The sequence below is a fragment of the Dipodomys spectabilis genome, unplaced genomic scaffold (genome assembly GCF_019054845.1).
Source record: "Dipodomys spectabilis isolate Male_0828 unplaced genomic scaffold, ASM1905484v1 ptg000015l, whole genome shotgun sequence".
Lineage (NCBI taxonomy): Eukaryota > Metazoa > Chordata > Mammalia > Rodentia > Heteromyidae > Dipodomys > Dipodomys spectabilis.
In genome coordinates, this window is record NW_024870692.1 from 8,917,836 (window position 1) to 8,930,577 (window position 12,742).

Here is a 12,742-nt window from a genome sequence, read left to right on the forward strand (position 1 = left end):
GAGGGGCGTGCCGCCAGAGGGGCGTGCCGCCAGAGGGGCGTGCCGCCAGAGGGGCGTGCCGCCAGAGGGGCGTGCCATGTCGCTGAAAGGGGCGGGGCATCAAGCCCCACATGGCAAGCTGTCAAAAAGTGATTGGACAGTGGGCAGCTTGGGGGAGGAGCATGAATGGCAGTTGGAAACCGTTAGGCAGATGAAACCATTAGTCCTGTGGGAGTAGAGGAGAGAGCCATGAAGAAGAGACGGAGAGTGAAGTACAGAGCAGGGAGATGGAGTGGAGAGAGACACAGCAGGAGGGGAAAGCAGGCCAGAGGCACCAAGCAGAGCAGGGCAGGCCTCCTTGAGAGGCCACATGGGACCTCCTCGGGGGTCATCGGGGCCTCCCTCTAGAGAGGCCCGTGGAGAGGCGCCTCCCGGGGCAGGGCTGGGCAGGCCAGGCCAGGCCTGTGGAGAGCGGAGAGGCCTGCAGAGGAGGAGGAAGGGAAGAAAGGGGAAAAAAGCCCTTCCCCTTTGGAGGTCTGAGGTTTGCAGGTTTGCAGAACGACTAATTGATGGTTTGCAGACCAACTAATAAAGGTCAGGGCTGCCCATCGGAGGCTTGGAGGTCTGTCAGTCGAGGCTGCTCTTGGTTCTGGGTATCTAGCCCAGGACAAAGTAGTTGCAGGCCCCCTTTCTGGTGTAAATAGTGTCAATAGATTTGTTATTTTTAACTGTGCCTCGATGGATCGTCTTGCTCTTTAGAGGTCGGTCCTAAGTCCAAGAGCAGCCTAGACTACCAAACCTCCAAGTCGCCCGTGGGCAGCCCCGGCCTTTATTAGGTGGTCTGCAAGCCACCAATTACTCGCTCGGCACACCGGCAAACCTCAGACCTCCAAAGCGCCAGAGAGGAGGCTTTTCCTTTCCTTCCTCCCTCCTTCTCTGCAGGCTTCTCCATTCTCCACAGGCCTGCCCTACTCTGCTCCCTAGGCTTTCCCCTGCTGCTGTCTCCCGCTCCACTCCCCTGTGCTCAGAACATGCGGCCTATATAGGCTGCGCCCCTTCCCTTCTCCAATGGACTCAGGGTTTCATCTGCCAACAGCTCCCAACGGACATTCATGCCCCTCCCCGAAGCTACCCACTGTCCAATCCCTTAACAGCTCACCATGTGGGGCTCGACGCCCCACCCCCTCCAGCGGCACGCCCCTCCCCTTTTCAGCGGCACGCCCCACCCTTCCGGCGGCATGCCCCTTAGGGCAGTGAGGGCAGCCTCTGGACGCCCTGCCCCTCCAGCCGGCCAGGCCACAAGGCCACGCTGATTCGGACTCTGCTGATGATCGGGGGCCCTGCTGGTATTACAGTGGGCCATTTCCATTCTTTGAGCAAAACAGAAAGAGTTGAAGGACAACTTAAAGAACATAAGGGCAGTCTAGCTGCCATTTTTCAGATATACCGTGGGGGAGGGACATACAAAGCAACAAAAAAAATCATGTGGTACCTTATAAATCCGTTAGAAACAATAGCAAGCAAGAAAAAAGTTGTATCCCTATCTTGAGGTTCATTTCGCTTAACATCTTATCTGACCTTTTCTGCTTGTCTCAGACATATACTAGTTATTGCAAATAAGGGAAACCATGGGACCTATGTTTCTTTGGGCCTGGTTTACTTCACTTAATATAATTTTTTTCAAGTCTTTCCATTTCCTAACAAATGGGACAATGTCATTCTGATGGAGGCATAGAATTCCATTGTGTATATATACCACATTTTCTTGATCCATTCATCTACTGAGGGGCATCTGGGTTGGTCCCCTATCTTAGCTATGGTAAATAATGCTGCAATAAACATAGTTGTGCTGGTAGCTTTAGTATGGTCTTGTTTGTGACCATTTGAGTAAATGGACAAAAGTAGGATTGCTGGGTCATAGGGGAGCTCTATGTGGAGTCTTGAGGAACCTCCATACTACTTCATTGGATATTGTAAGACAATCTTAGTCCAACTGGGGTGAAGAAAAGGAAAGTGAAAAGGCATGAACATGTTTAAGCGATATCTTGAAATTTAATTTAATGGAGATTGGTTAGAATTTAAAAAATGGGAGAAGTTGAAGGTAATTCTTAGGTATTAGCCAGAATAAAGATACAATACTTTTTTTTTTGTCAGCCATGGGTCTTGAACTCAGGGCCTATTAGCTTAGCTATTCAGCTCAGGGCAAGCTCTTTACCACTTAAGCCATAGTGCCACTTCTGGTTTTCTGGTGGTTAATTGGACATAAGAGTCTCCTGGACTTCCCTCCCTGGGCTGGCTTTGAACTGCGACCCTCAGATCTCAGCCTTCTGAGTAGCTAGGATTACAGGCATGAGCCACCTGCACCTGGCTAAGATAAAATACTTTTGAAATGAGAGTAGTGTCAGGTAATATGAAGTTTGGATTGTACACCTTAAGTACAAAATGAGTTGTTCATAGTCTTCATTTGGTTATTTCTTGGTGGTGGAATTTATGACATCTTATTTGTTTTATACAACTGATAACTGTAATGGTGAGGGAAAATTAGGAATGAGATATAGTGGGTGAATAGCAGTGATGATAAGCTTCCATGGATGAGGGAAAGGCAGCTGGCAAAGAAGGCAGAGAGAGATTCATAAGAGCTGAGAGACCAAAAAAATTTTATTTATTCAAAACCTGCTAATTCAGATTCAGGCACTGAGAAGTGAGGTTGGGGGTAGGGATACTATCAGGATGACAAGGATAAGAAGTAAAAGAATAATTTGAATAAATAGAGCATAAATCAGCCTTACCTGTTTTATAGATTTTGTTGTTCCTTTGGGAACAATTTCAACAATGTCTGTAGACCTGGAATCTGCTGTTAACACTGCTTTGCTAGACACCTACTTTAGAAATGCCTTATTGAAAATCAATTGCTAGATGCCATGCCACATGTCTCCATGTTCATGTCCTGTCTCCTGGCTCCTAACTCTTCTCCAGTCACCATGACCTCCCACTTCATCTCCCCATTGGAGCTGAATTGGTTTGTTGGTATTGTTTTCATTCTCCCCTTCCTGTCTGACTTTCATGACTCAATTTCCTAACAGTGTTAAGTGTATTTGCAAGCTGCTGGTCTTTGAGACAGGAGTTAACCGTGCAGTCATCAGTCTTTTAATAAAGACTACAAGATTTGATCTCTCAGAATGTGGATTCTCTGTTTTCTCACCTTGCAGCAACTTTAATGTACAATTACTAATAAGTTAAAGCAAAAATGGCTAAGGGCATTGCTCAAGTGTTTCTTTCCTTCTGGCCCTCATGGCTCAGTTTTCGAACAGTGTTAAGTGTATTTCCTGAGCTGCAGATCTTTGTGACAGGAGTCCATCTGCAGACTCCCAACTCAGGCTCTCAAAATGTGACTTCTCTGTTTTTTCACAGTATAAATCACCTACTGTAGTTTCTTTTTTTTGGAGGGGGACAGTACTGGGGTTTGAACTCAGAGCCTCAGGGTTGCTCAGCTTGCTTACTTGGTTGTTGCTCAATCACTTGTGCCTTATCTCCAGCCCAGCTTTTTGCTGGTTATTTTGGAGATGCCGTCTTAAAGACTTTTTCTGCCCTGATTCACTTTGAACCTTGATACTCCAGGTCTGGCTGCAAAAGTAGCTAGGATGACAGGTACGGGCCACTGGTGCCCAACTTTCAGTAAGCTTCTAACAGACAAGAACACATCGTGGTGTCGAAGAAAGACCTCAGGATGCCTAGCAAGGCAATCTTAGTTCTTCTTCCATTTCTATCCTGGTGTGGCTTTCAGCAGAGCACTTATGTAGACATCTCTGAGTTGAGCATCAACTTCCTTGTCTTTAAAGAAAGACAACAGAAAAAAAGCACAATACAGAATTTCCTTCTGTATTGAATCAATGGGCTGTAGAATTCAACCACTCTTATCCAAAGTAATTTTAGTAAGTGCTCTAGTCATGATGAAGGGAGAATCGTGCTTAGAACTGAACAGCAACAATTACATGCTCCTCTAAAAAGTGAGTAACTAAATGAAATAAATGGTTCATTGAATTCTGTGCCCTTGGCTCTTGGAATCTAGTTCTGCAAATTCCTCAAAAGGCGCTTTGCCCCTAATGAAATCAGGAGGAAAATGGCAGATTGTTTAGTCACCAGGCCACACTAGGAACAAGATGGAGAGTTGTCTCCTGTCACTGAATGCTCATTAACTGTCCCATATAAAGGGAGATAGGGAACTTCCAATAAAATAAAAAGAATAAAAAATTGCTCTGGAAACTTTGGTTTTTTGGAAAGTCTTCATTGTCATTACAAAGGGGAATATGATCTCATTTGTGGTGGTTAAATACACTTTTTTGTTCACTTTTATTTTTATTGAGACTTTAAATTTTAAAATTGTATTTATTTAGTTTTTGAGACAGTCTCACTAAATACCCCAGGATAGAGGTAAACTTGCAGTCCTCCCTCATTGCTAGGATTATATCAACACAACTGGTCTATTTTTTGAGAAAGTGTCTCACTATATTTCCCAGGCTGGTCTTAACCTGGACAAAAATAGTAGGCTCAAATGATCTTCCTATCTCTGCCTCCTACAAATTTGGGCTATGATATCTGGCTATCTACTACTTAAAATATTTATGATATGTAGATGTAGATATGCACCTAAATATTTAATAGTGGTTATTTGGGTGAGATTTAATTAATTTTGCTATTTTTCCTTTTCCTTTTTCTTTCTTTGTTTTTGTTTTTGTTTTGTTTTGGCCAGTAATGGGACTTGAACTCAGGACCTGGGTGCTGTCCCTGAGCTTCTTTTGCTCAAGAATAGCACTCTACTTTGAGCCACAGCTTCACTTCTAACTTTTTTGGTAATTTATTGATAAGAGTATTATAGGCTTTTCTGCCTGGGATAGTTTCTAATTCCAATTCTCAGATCTCAGCTTTCTGAGTAACTAGGATTACAGGGGTCAGTGCCTGGCTCTTTTCATTCTTTCGTTTTTTGTAGCCAGATCTATAGAAAATCATGAAGTTAAAAGGGTTAAGAAAGTAATAAAGGGGTGAATTTGATCAAAGCATGTTGTATGTAAATGTCACAATGAAAACCCTTTGTATAATTAATTTATGATACTTACAAAAGAAAATTATAAAATTACATCTTGAAGATTGTGTGTGTGTGTATGTGTGTGTGTATTTGTATGTGCTAATGATGGGACTTGAACTCAGAGCCTAAGTGCTGCTGTCCTTGAGCTTTTTTGCTTGAAGTTAGTATTCTACCACTTTGAGCTATAGCTCCACTTCCAACTTTTTGGTGATTAATTGGAGATAAGAGTTTCCCCTGCTGGCTTTGAACTATGATTGTCAGATCTCTGTCTCCTGAGTAGCTGGACTTATAGGAATGAACCATCAGTGCTCAGCTAACAGTTCTTTTTGGATCCTACTCTTTAAATAAAGAGTTGTAAATCACTTTGTGACTACTGGTGTAAGACTAATTATGGTTTTTTGTTTTGTTTTGTTTTGCAGGCCTGGGGCTTGACTCGGGGCCTGGGCACTGTCCCTGAGCTTCTTTTGTTCAAGGCTAGCACTCTACCACTTGAGCACTCTATCACAATGCCATTTATGACTTTTTCTGTTTAGATGATACTGAGGAATCAAACCCAGGGTGTCAGGCATGTTAGGCAAGCACTTTACCACTAAGCCACATTCCTAGCTGTGAATTATAGATTTTTTTGGGGGGGTCTGGTTGTGGGGCCTGAACTCTGGGCCTGGGCGTTGTCCCTCAGCTCTTCAGCTCAAGGCTAGTGCTCTACCACTTGAGCCACAGCGCCACTGCCAGCTTTTTTTCTTTTTGCTTATGTGGTGCTGAGGAATCGAACCCAGGGCCTCAGGCATGCAAGGCAAGCGCTCTACCACTGAGCCACCTTCCCAGCCCAACTATAGATTTTTTTAAATGAAGTAAGTTAAGGGAAAGTAAGCTGTCATTAATATGTGAAATATGAACTGGGCATAGGGGTGCACACCTGTAATCTAGCACTTAGGAAGTCAAGGCAGCTCGGTATCAAGTTCAAGGCCGGCCTAGGCTATATAAGGAGTTCAAAGCCAGCCTGAGCTTCTATACCTAGGCTACATATCTAGACCTTATCTAAAAAAAAAAAAAGACATATAGCTTCTGTCTATTGGCACAGTATTAAATAATCATCTGCGTATTTTCCAATGTGGGAGAAATTTGGCAGACTACAAGAAATACTTGTCTTCAGTACCACATTTGTAAGTTCAGCACAAAATACTCTTAAGATTTTCCACTTTGACAGATGTTGTGGAATTTGTATTTGAAAAAACTGCTATAAAATTGTGAGAGTCATTTTAAAAAGCAGTTTTGGGAGAGTGATCCTGAAAAGCACATTTTAAAAAGGTCTAACTAGAGTTTCCAAGTAACTTTAGCCAGAAACATACTTTATATCCCATATAGTGTTCTATCTTTGTCAATCAGTATTTTCTAAGCATAGTACCATAAAGCACTGACCAAAACTGAGAAACCAAAGGGCCCAGATATATATCATCACATAACTCTATACAGACAAAATAACATTAATTGGATTTAATACCTCTTTTTGTCTTTATCATGTAAAGACATTTGGATATAGTATCATTTGGACATATCATTTGGATACAGTAATTTGCTTGGCAGACTTCTAAGATGGTGCCAGTGGTCTTGCTTCCTGGTTTCTAGGCCCCTGAGTAAACCCCTCCTCTGAATTGGACCTGTTCTAGTCAACAGAATAAGGTATTTATGGGTTGTCCCTCTCCTGATTAGGTTACAAAAGCTGGTGACTTCTGCCTTGCTTGCAGATTTGTGGCTTGCACTCTTTGCTAAAGCATGCTATAATTAAGGAAAGCCTACATGGCAAGGATCTGAAAGTAGTCTCCAGGCAATAGCTAGCGAAAAACTGACTCTCAGTCCAGTGAGAAGTTAAATGCCAGAAACTCTTTTTTGAACTGTAAAGCTGATCCTCTCAGAAAAGATCTCATCCTCTGGCCAACACTTGATTATAACTTTGTGAGAGATCTTGAATCAGAGGACCCAGCTTCTTGGCTCATGACAACTCTGGAAAATAAATGTGTGTTGTTTTAATCCACTATGTTTTGGGGTCATTTGTTATGTGGCAATGAACTATTACAGAAAGAAATGGAAAATTCCCTTAAGGAGAAAAGATATATTCAGAGATTTATGCCAGGATTCTCATTTTCATGGGACATTATGCACAGAAGAGAGAAGTTACAGTCATTATAAGAGGTAGTGACTTACTTGGAACAAAAAGCTTTTTAGTGAATTATATATATATATATATATATATATATATATATATATATATATATATATATATGCTGGAAGCTGTAGAAACAATAGAAACAAAGCCCTTTTGGTTATGACAAGTTTCTATTCCTGATTTCTATAACTTGTAGTTGATCTTGTATCTGAATGCTTCTGAGTTGATAGGTGCCTTCTAATACCATAATGTGTATTATATGGACACCAAATGATAAATGATTTTCAAAAAACTTAATAACTGTCATTTATTATACAATGTGTTCTGTAAACAGAATGATGACTGTATAGGTCATATATGTAAAATACTGTCAATAATATTTCTTCTTCATTTCATACTAACAAGTCCAACTGGTTTCTAGACATTCAATCCACCTGGATATGCATGTACTAGAGGTATTGAAACCTAACCTGTCAAAACTCATTGTTTTTCTGTCCTGTATAAATCTGATATGCTTCTAAAACCCAGAGTCTATCCTGCTATACAAATTAGTGCCAGACAGCCATCTTTAGCACTCCTACATATTCAAATACTCATACCCCCAAAATTCAGTCACCAAATCAAGTTCATGTAATCTCAGAAATGACTTTAAAGACCAGCTATCTATCCACTGTTCCCATCACTATCCAAGAATGATGAGAAAGTATTTTTATCAAGTTCCACTATACATTGTGATGGAAAATCATGTTTTTTTTTCTTTCCCTTCAGGTTCTGGGGTTTGAACTGAGGGCCTAGGCACTGTCCCTGAGCCTCTTTGTGCGCAAGGCTAGTGCTCTACCACTTAAGTCACAGCACCACCTCTGGCCTTTTCTGAGTAGTTTATTGGAGATAAGATTCTCATGGACTTTCCTGCCTTGGCTGGCTTCAAACAACACTCCTCAGATCTCAGCCTCCTGAGTAGCTAGGATTTATAGGCATGAGCCACCAGCACCCAGAAGTTTAATTTATTTTTGTAAGAGATAGATTATGTATATGTGATGGAAAAGCTTAGGAGTCATCATCAAACTGTTCCAAGATATTGCAAGAAATCTACAAATTCATCTTCATACTCAGTACTAGATGGTAGAAAATCTTCTTTCTTTCTTTCTTTTTTTTTTTTTTTTTTTGTCGGTCATGAGGCCTGAACTCTGGGCCTGGGCGCTGTCCCTCAGTTCTTCAGCTCAAGGCTAGTGCTCTACCACTTGAGCCACAGTGCCACTTTCAGCTTTTTTTTTGCTTATGTGGTGCTGAGGAATTGAACCCAGGGCCTCATGCGTGCAAGGCACTCTACCACTGAGCCACCTTCCCAGCCCAGTCTTATTTTTATCCAAGAAAACAGATTTGGTAAACTGAACAAATAGATATCTATCCTCTGTTTATGATCAACTAACCTTCCAATGAAGAAGGTTCTACAGAAAAACCTAGGATGAGAAAAATCTAAATAAAAGTCAACACTGCTGTTAAGATGTTCCTTTCTTTTAATATGCCATGAAATAGCTTGATTGTATATTTTTTTGGAGAACCTTCCCAGTAACATTTCACAACTCTTCTAGAAATGTTTCAGTGCAGTAAAATGCTGTATTATCACTCTGTCCATTGTGTCTTTTTGAAGGCAATATAATATGAATAACTTTAATGGTAACATATTCTTATCTAACAGAGGAAAACACTTTTACAAAACTCAGTGTTTTGTGCATTTTTTCTTTAAAGACAGCAGTTTGTCTACTACTTCTTAAAGTTCTGCTAACTTGAATATATGAAAACTTTCTTAAGCTCCATTTTTAAAGTTCTATTATGTTTAATATACATAAATTCTTTTCTTTTTTTTTTTTTTTGGGTCCAGTCTTGGGGCCTGAACTCTAGGCCTGGGCGCTGTCCCTCAGCTCTTCAGCTCAAGGCTAGCGCTCTACCATTTGAGCCACAGCGCCACTTCCGGCTTTTTTCTTTTTGCTTATGTGGTGCTGAGGAATGGAACCCAGGGCCTCGTGCATGCAAGGCAAGTGCTCTACCACTGAGCCAACTTCTCAGCCCCTAAACTCTTTTCTTAAATGGTTCCTTTTTTACCCCCTCCTCACTAGAATGTCAAACTGTAACAAACACATTTATTGTATAAGATGTAGCTGTAAGTTAGAAGAGCTCACCTCAAATCAGCTTCATTAGCTTAAAGATACATTTATATCACACAGTTATGAGAAAAGGATATCTTCTGAAAAATATTTTGCAAACATTGCTTTTAGAGTTCTAACTTAACTGTTTCATCTTTATATCAGAAACATTTATTTGAGAATAAAGCACTTATAATTGTAAAAGCTTTAGGCTAAAAAAGTTTAGGTTGAATTCCAGGAACTTTTTTGCTTATGTTTTAGAAATTAAAAAAAAAAAAAAAGCCTTTGTACCAAAAATGGGAGCCTCTCTGTTTCCTAGAAGAGATTCAAGACTCTAAGTTTATCAGGCCAATAATAAGTTCAGCAAAAGTTTAATTACTTGGTGATGGATTGTAGCTGAGTAAAACTCAGCAATGTAATATAACTCTATCCTCATCTTTTTCAAAATTATGTTGTAAGTCAGTAAAATAGCTTATGTATCTGTGTACCACTATATAACTGCTTCATCTTTTCACTCTTGTCTGCTCTTTTTAGTCAGTTTATTGGAAGGAGTTCCAGTCCATCATGCTAATTTTTTGAATATTGGCTAGTACTTTTTAAAAAAATCTGTGCATCCTGTAATAGTAATCCTTCACTGAAAAAAAAAAGGTTTTTTTTTTCACTCAAGTCCTAAATCTGTTAGGAAGTTTGGGGAAATGTTATGCGTTTTATAATTACCTTACAATGTCACAAAAGTCATATTTACATTAAAAAGATATGACCAGCAAGGTTGCCAGTTGCTACTCAGGAGGCTGAGATATGAGCATTGCGATTTGAAGACAGTCCAGGCAGCAAAGTTGATGAAATGTTTATCTCTAATTAACCACCAGTAGTGCTAGAAGTAGAGCTGTGGCCAATTGGTAGAGCTCTAGCCTTGAGCAAAACAGCTCATAGATAGAACCCAGGCTCTGAGTTCTGAGAATTTGGAGTTTTGATAGATAGCAGTACTTACATAAGGCAGAACATAAAATTTCCTTTTGTTAACAGAAACAGTGAACTTTAGAATTTGAGGACGAGAGCAGTTGCCACCTTGCAATTCAAAATCCTGGTGGAATATAGTATAACATGTAATGAATACTGGTATTGCGAATGTCCTTAGAAACTGGAGGAGGAGGATCTGGAGAATTAGGAAGTATTTCAATTTACATTGGAAATTCTAAATTCAATATATCTTTTGTTTTAGTTTAGGATTTTTTTTGGGTGGGTGATAGTAATGGTAGCATTGGGATTTGAACTCAGGACCTTGTGCTAGCTAGGTACTCTACCACTGGTATCACACCGCTAATTTTCTCTTTTGGAGAATAGGCAAGATACGTGCTAATCAATCATCTTTAGGTTTTACAACTGGAAGTCCATAGTGTTAATGTTTACTAAACTAATGACCATTTCAGTAGTTAATAGTTCTTTATTAATTAAATTATTATTACTATTATTTTGCTGTGCTAAGAATCAAGCACAGAGCCTTCTAGATACTAGGCAAGTACTATACCACTGGACTTATAGCTATAGAATTTCCTTTTTAAAAAAATACTTTTGGCTAGTCCTGGGCCTTGAACTCTGGGCCTGGGTGCTGTCCCTAACTCCTCTTACACAAGGCTAGCACTCTGTCACTTGAGCTACATCACCACTTACAGCTTCTGTTGTGATTAATTGGTGATAAGAGTCTCAGGGACTTTTCTGCCTGGGTTGGCTTTCAATTGTGATCATCAAATTTCAGCCCCCTGAGTAGCTAGGGATTACAGGTATGAGTGACTGATGCCTGGCAGTTCCTTTATTTTTTTATTTTTTTGGTTCTGAGACTTGAACTCGGGGCTTGGACTCTGTCCCTGAGCCTCTTTGTGCTCAAGACTAGTGCTCTACATTTGAGACACAGCACCACTTCCAGCTTTTTTTTTTCTTTCTGTTTATGTGCTACTGAGGAATCAAACCCAGGGCTTAGTGCATGCTAGGCAGGCACTCTACCCCTGAGCCACATTCCCAGCCCCAGTTCCTTACTTTTAAGTGATGATTACCTTAACTATTAAGAGCTGTTGGAAAGATCGAAAATAATCTCTCTAACATGTTGGTCACTGACATCAGTGGCATAACAAATTAACTTCCTTGAAGCTATAGAATATTTCAGATGATTGTATTCAACATGGAGTCTTCATATATAAGAACATAAATTTACTTAGTCTATTTTATGTTAAAATATTTTTAAAGTCTAGTATCTTAAGATAATATAGCCTTGGTCATTGCTGAAAAATTATGCAAGAAATAGCAGATGAATTCATAGGAATTGAAAAACAATAAGGCTCAATATATACAAGTTATAAAGGACTTATTCAGTATCGTCAATAATAAAAATAGTAAGTTGAACTGAACACAAGGAGGTATGAAGTAGAAAGTTATAGGAAGAAGAATGAATTGTTAGGTGTTTATTTGGAGATGTGTTTATGCCAGGTGATTTTGCAGGATTAGTTGTTTAAAGTTATAATTTTCAGTGGTAAACATATTCATAGCTTTATGAGAGATATCTATAATCCTCTAAGATCCAACATAAATGTCGAACATTACTTTAGACAATCTGCTTCTTTTTGCATATGCTTTTTAGGATTTAAAAAGTACAACTGTAGTTCATCAAAACATACCCCAAGGCACAATACTATTTTACTTGGTCATTAACAGTTTAGCATAATTGCTTAGTATAATCCAAAGAAAATATGAGTACTGACACTAGGGGCTCTCCAATTTGTCAGGCAATTGTTCCATAATTTTTGGCACAAAGATAATTCATATGTTGAAAAAGCAATTAATCATTGATGTTAGCTAGTAAATCATGATTTTAACTGTTTCCTCACAAATCTAACCCATAATGACAGAGTTCCTGATTTTATTTTTGTAATATTCTGACTTCTGAGACCAAAAGTTTAAAATATGCCAATTTGATCACAGTAGACCTGAATTATATACACATACATATATAAACACATATACATAAATATATATAGACATGTGTGTTTTCTAAATAAGCTTATAACTCTGCTTACAAAGATTGGTGGTATTCATGCCACTAATACTTGGATAGATAAAAGATCTAGAAACCTTTAAAAAAAGAGACTGATTTCCTCAGTTCTTGAAGTTCTTTCCTCAGACTTGAAGTCTTTAAACTAGTAGTTTTGCCCCAAAAAGGTAAATTTTTTATTTTCAGTTGGAACTTATAGTGACACAGACACATCATTTAATAACAGTGGATAGCATATTTAACTCATCATAATTTGACCAAAATCATCTTCTATTATTTTATAAAGATAAGCAAAAAGTAAAAGCAACCATTCTGTGTAGTATATTTTC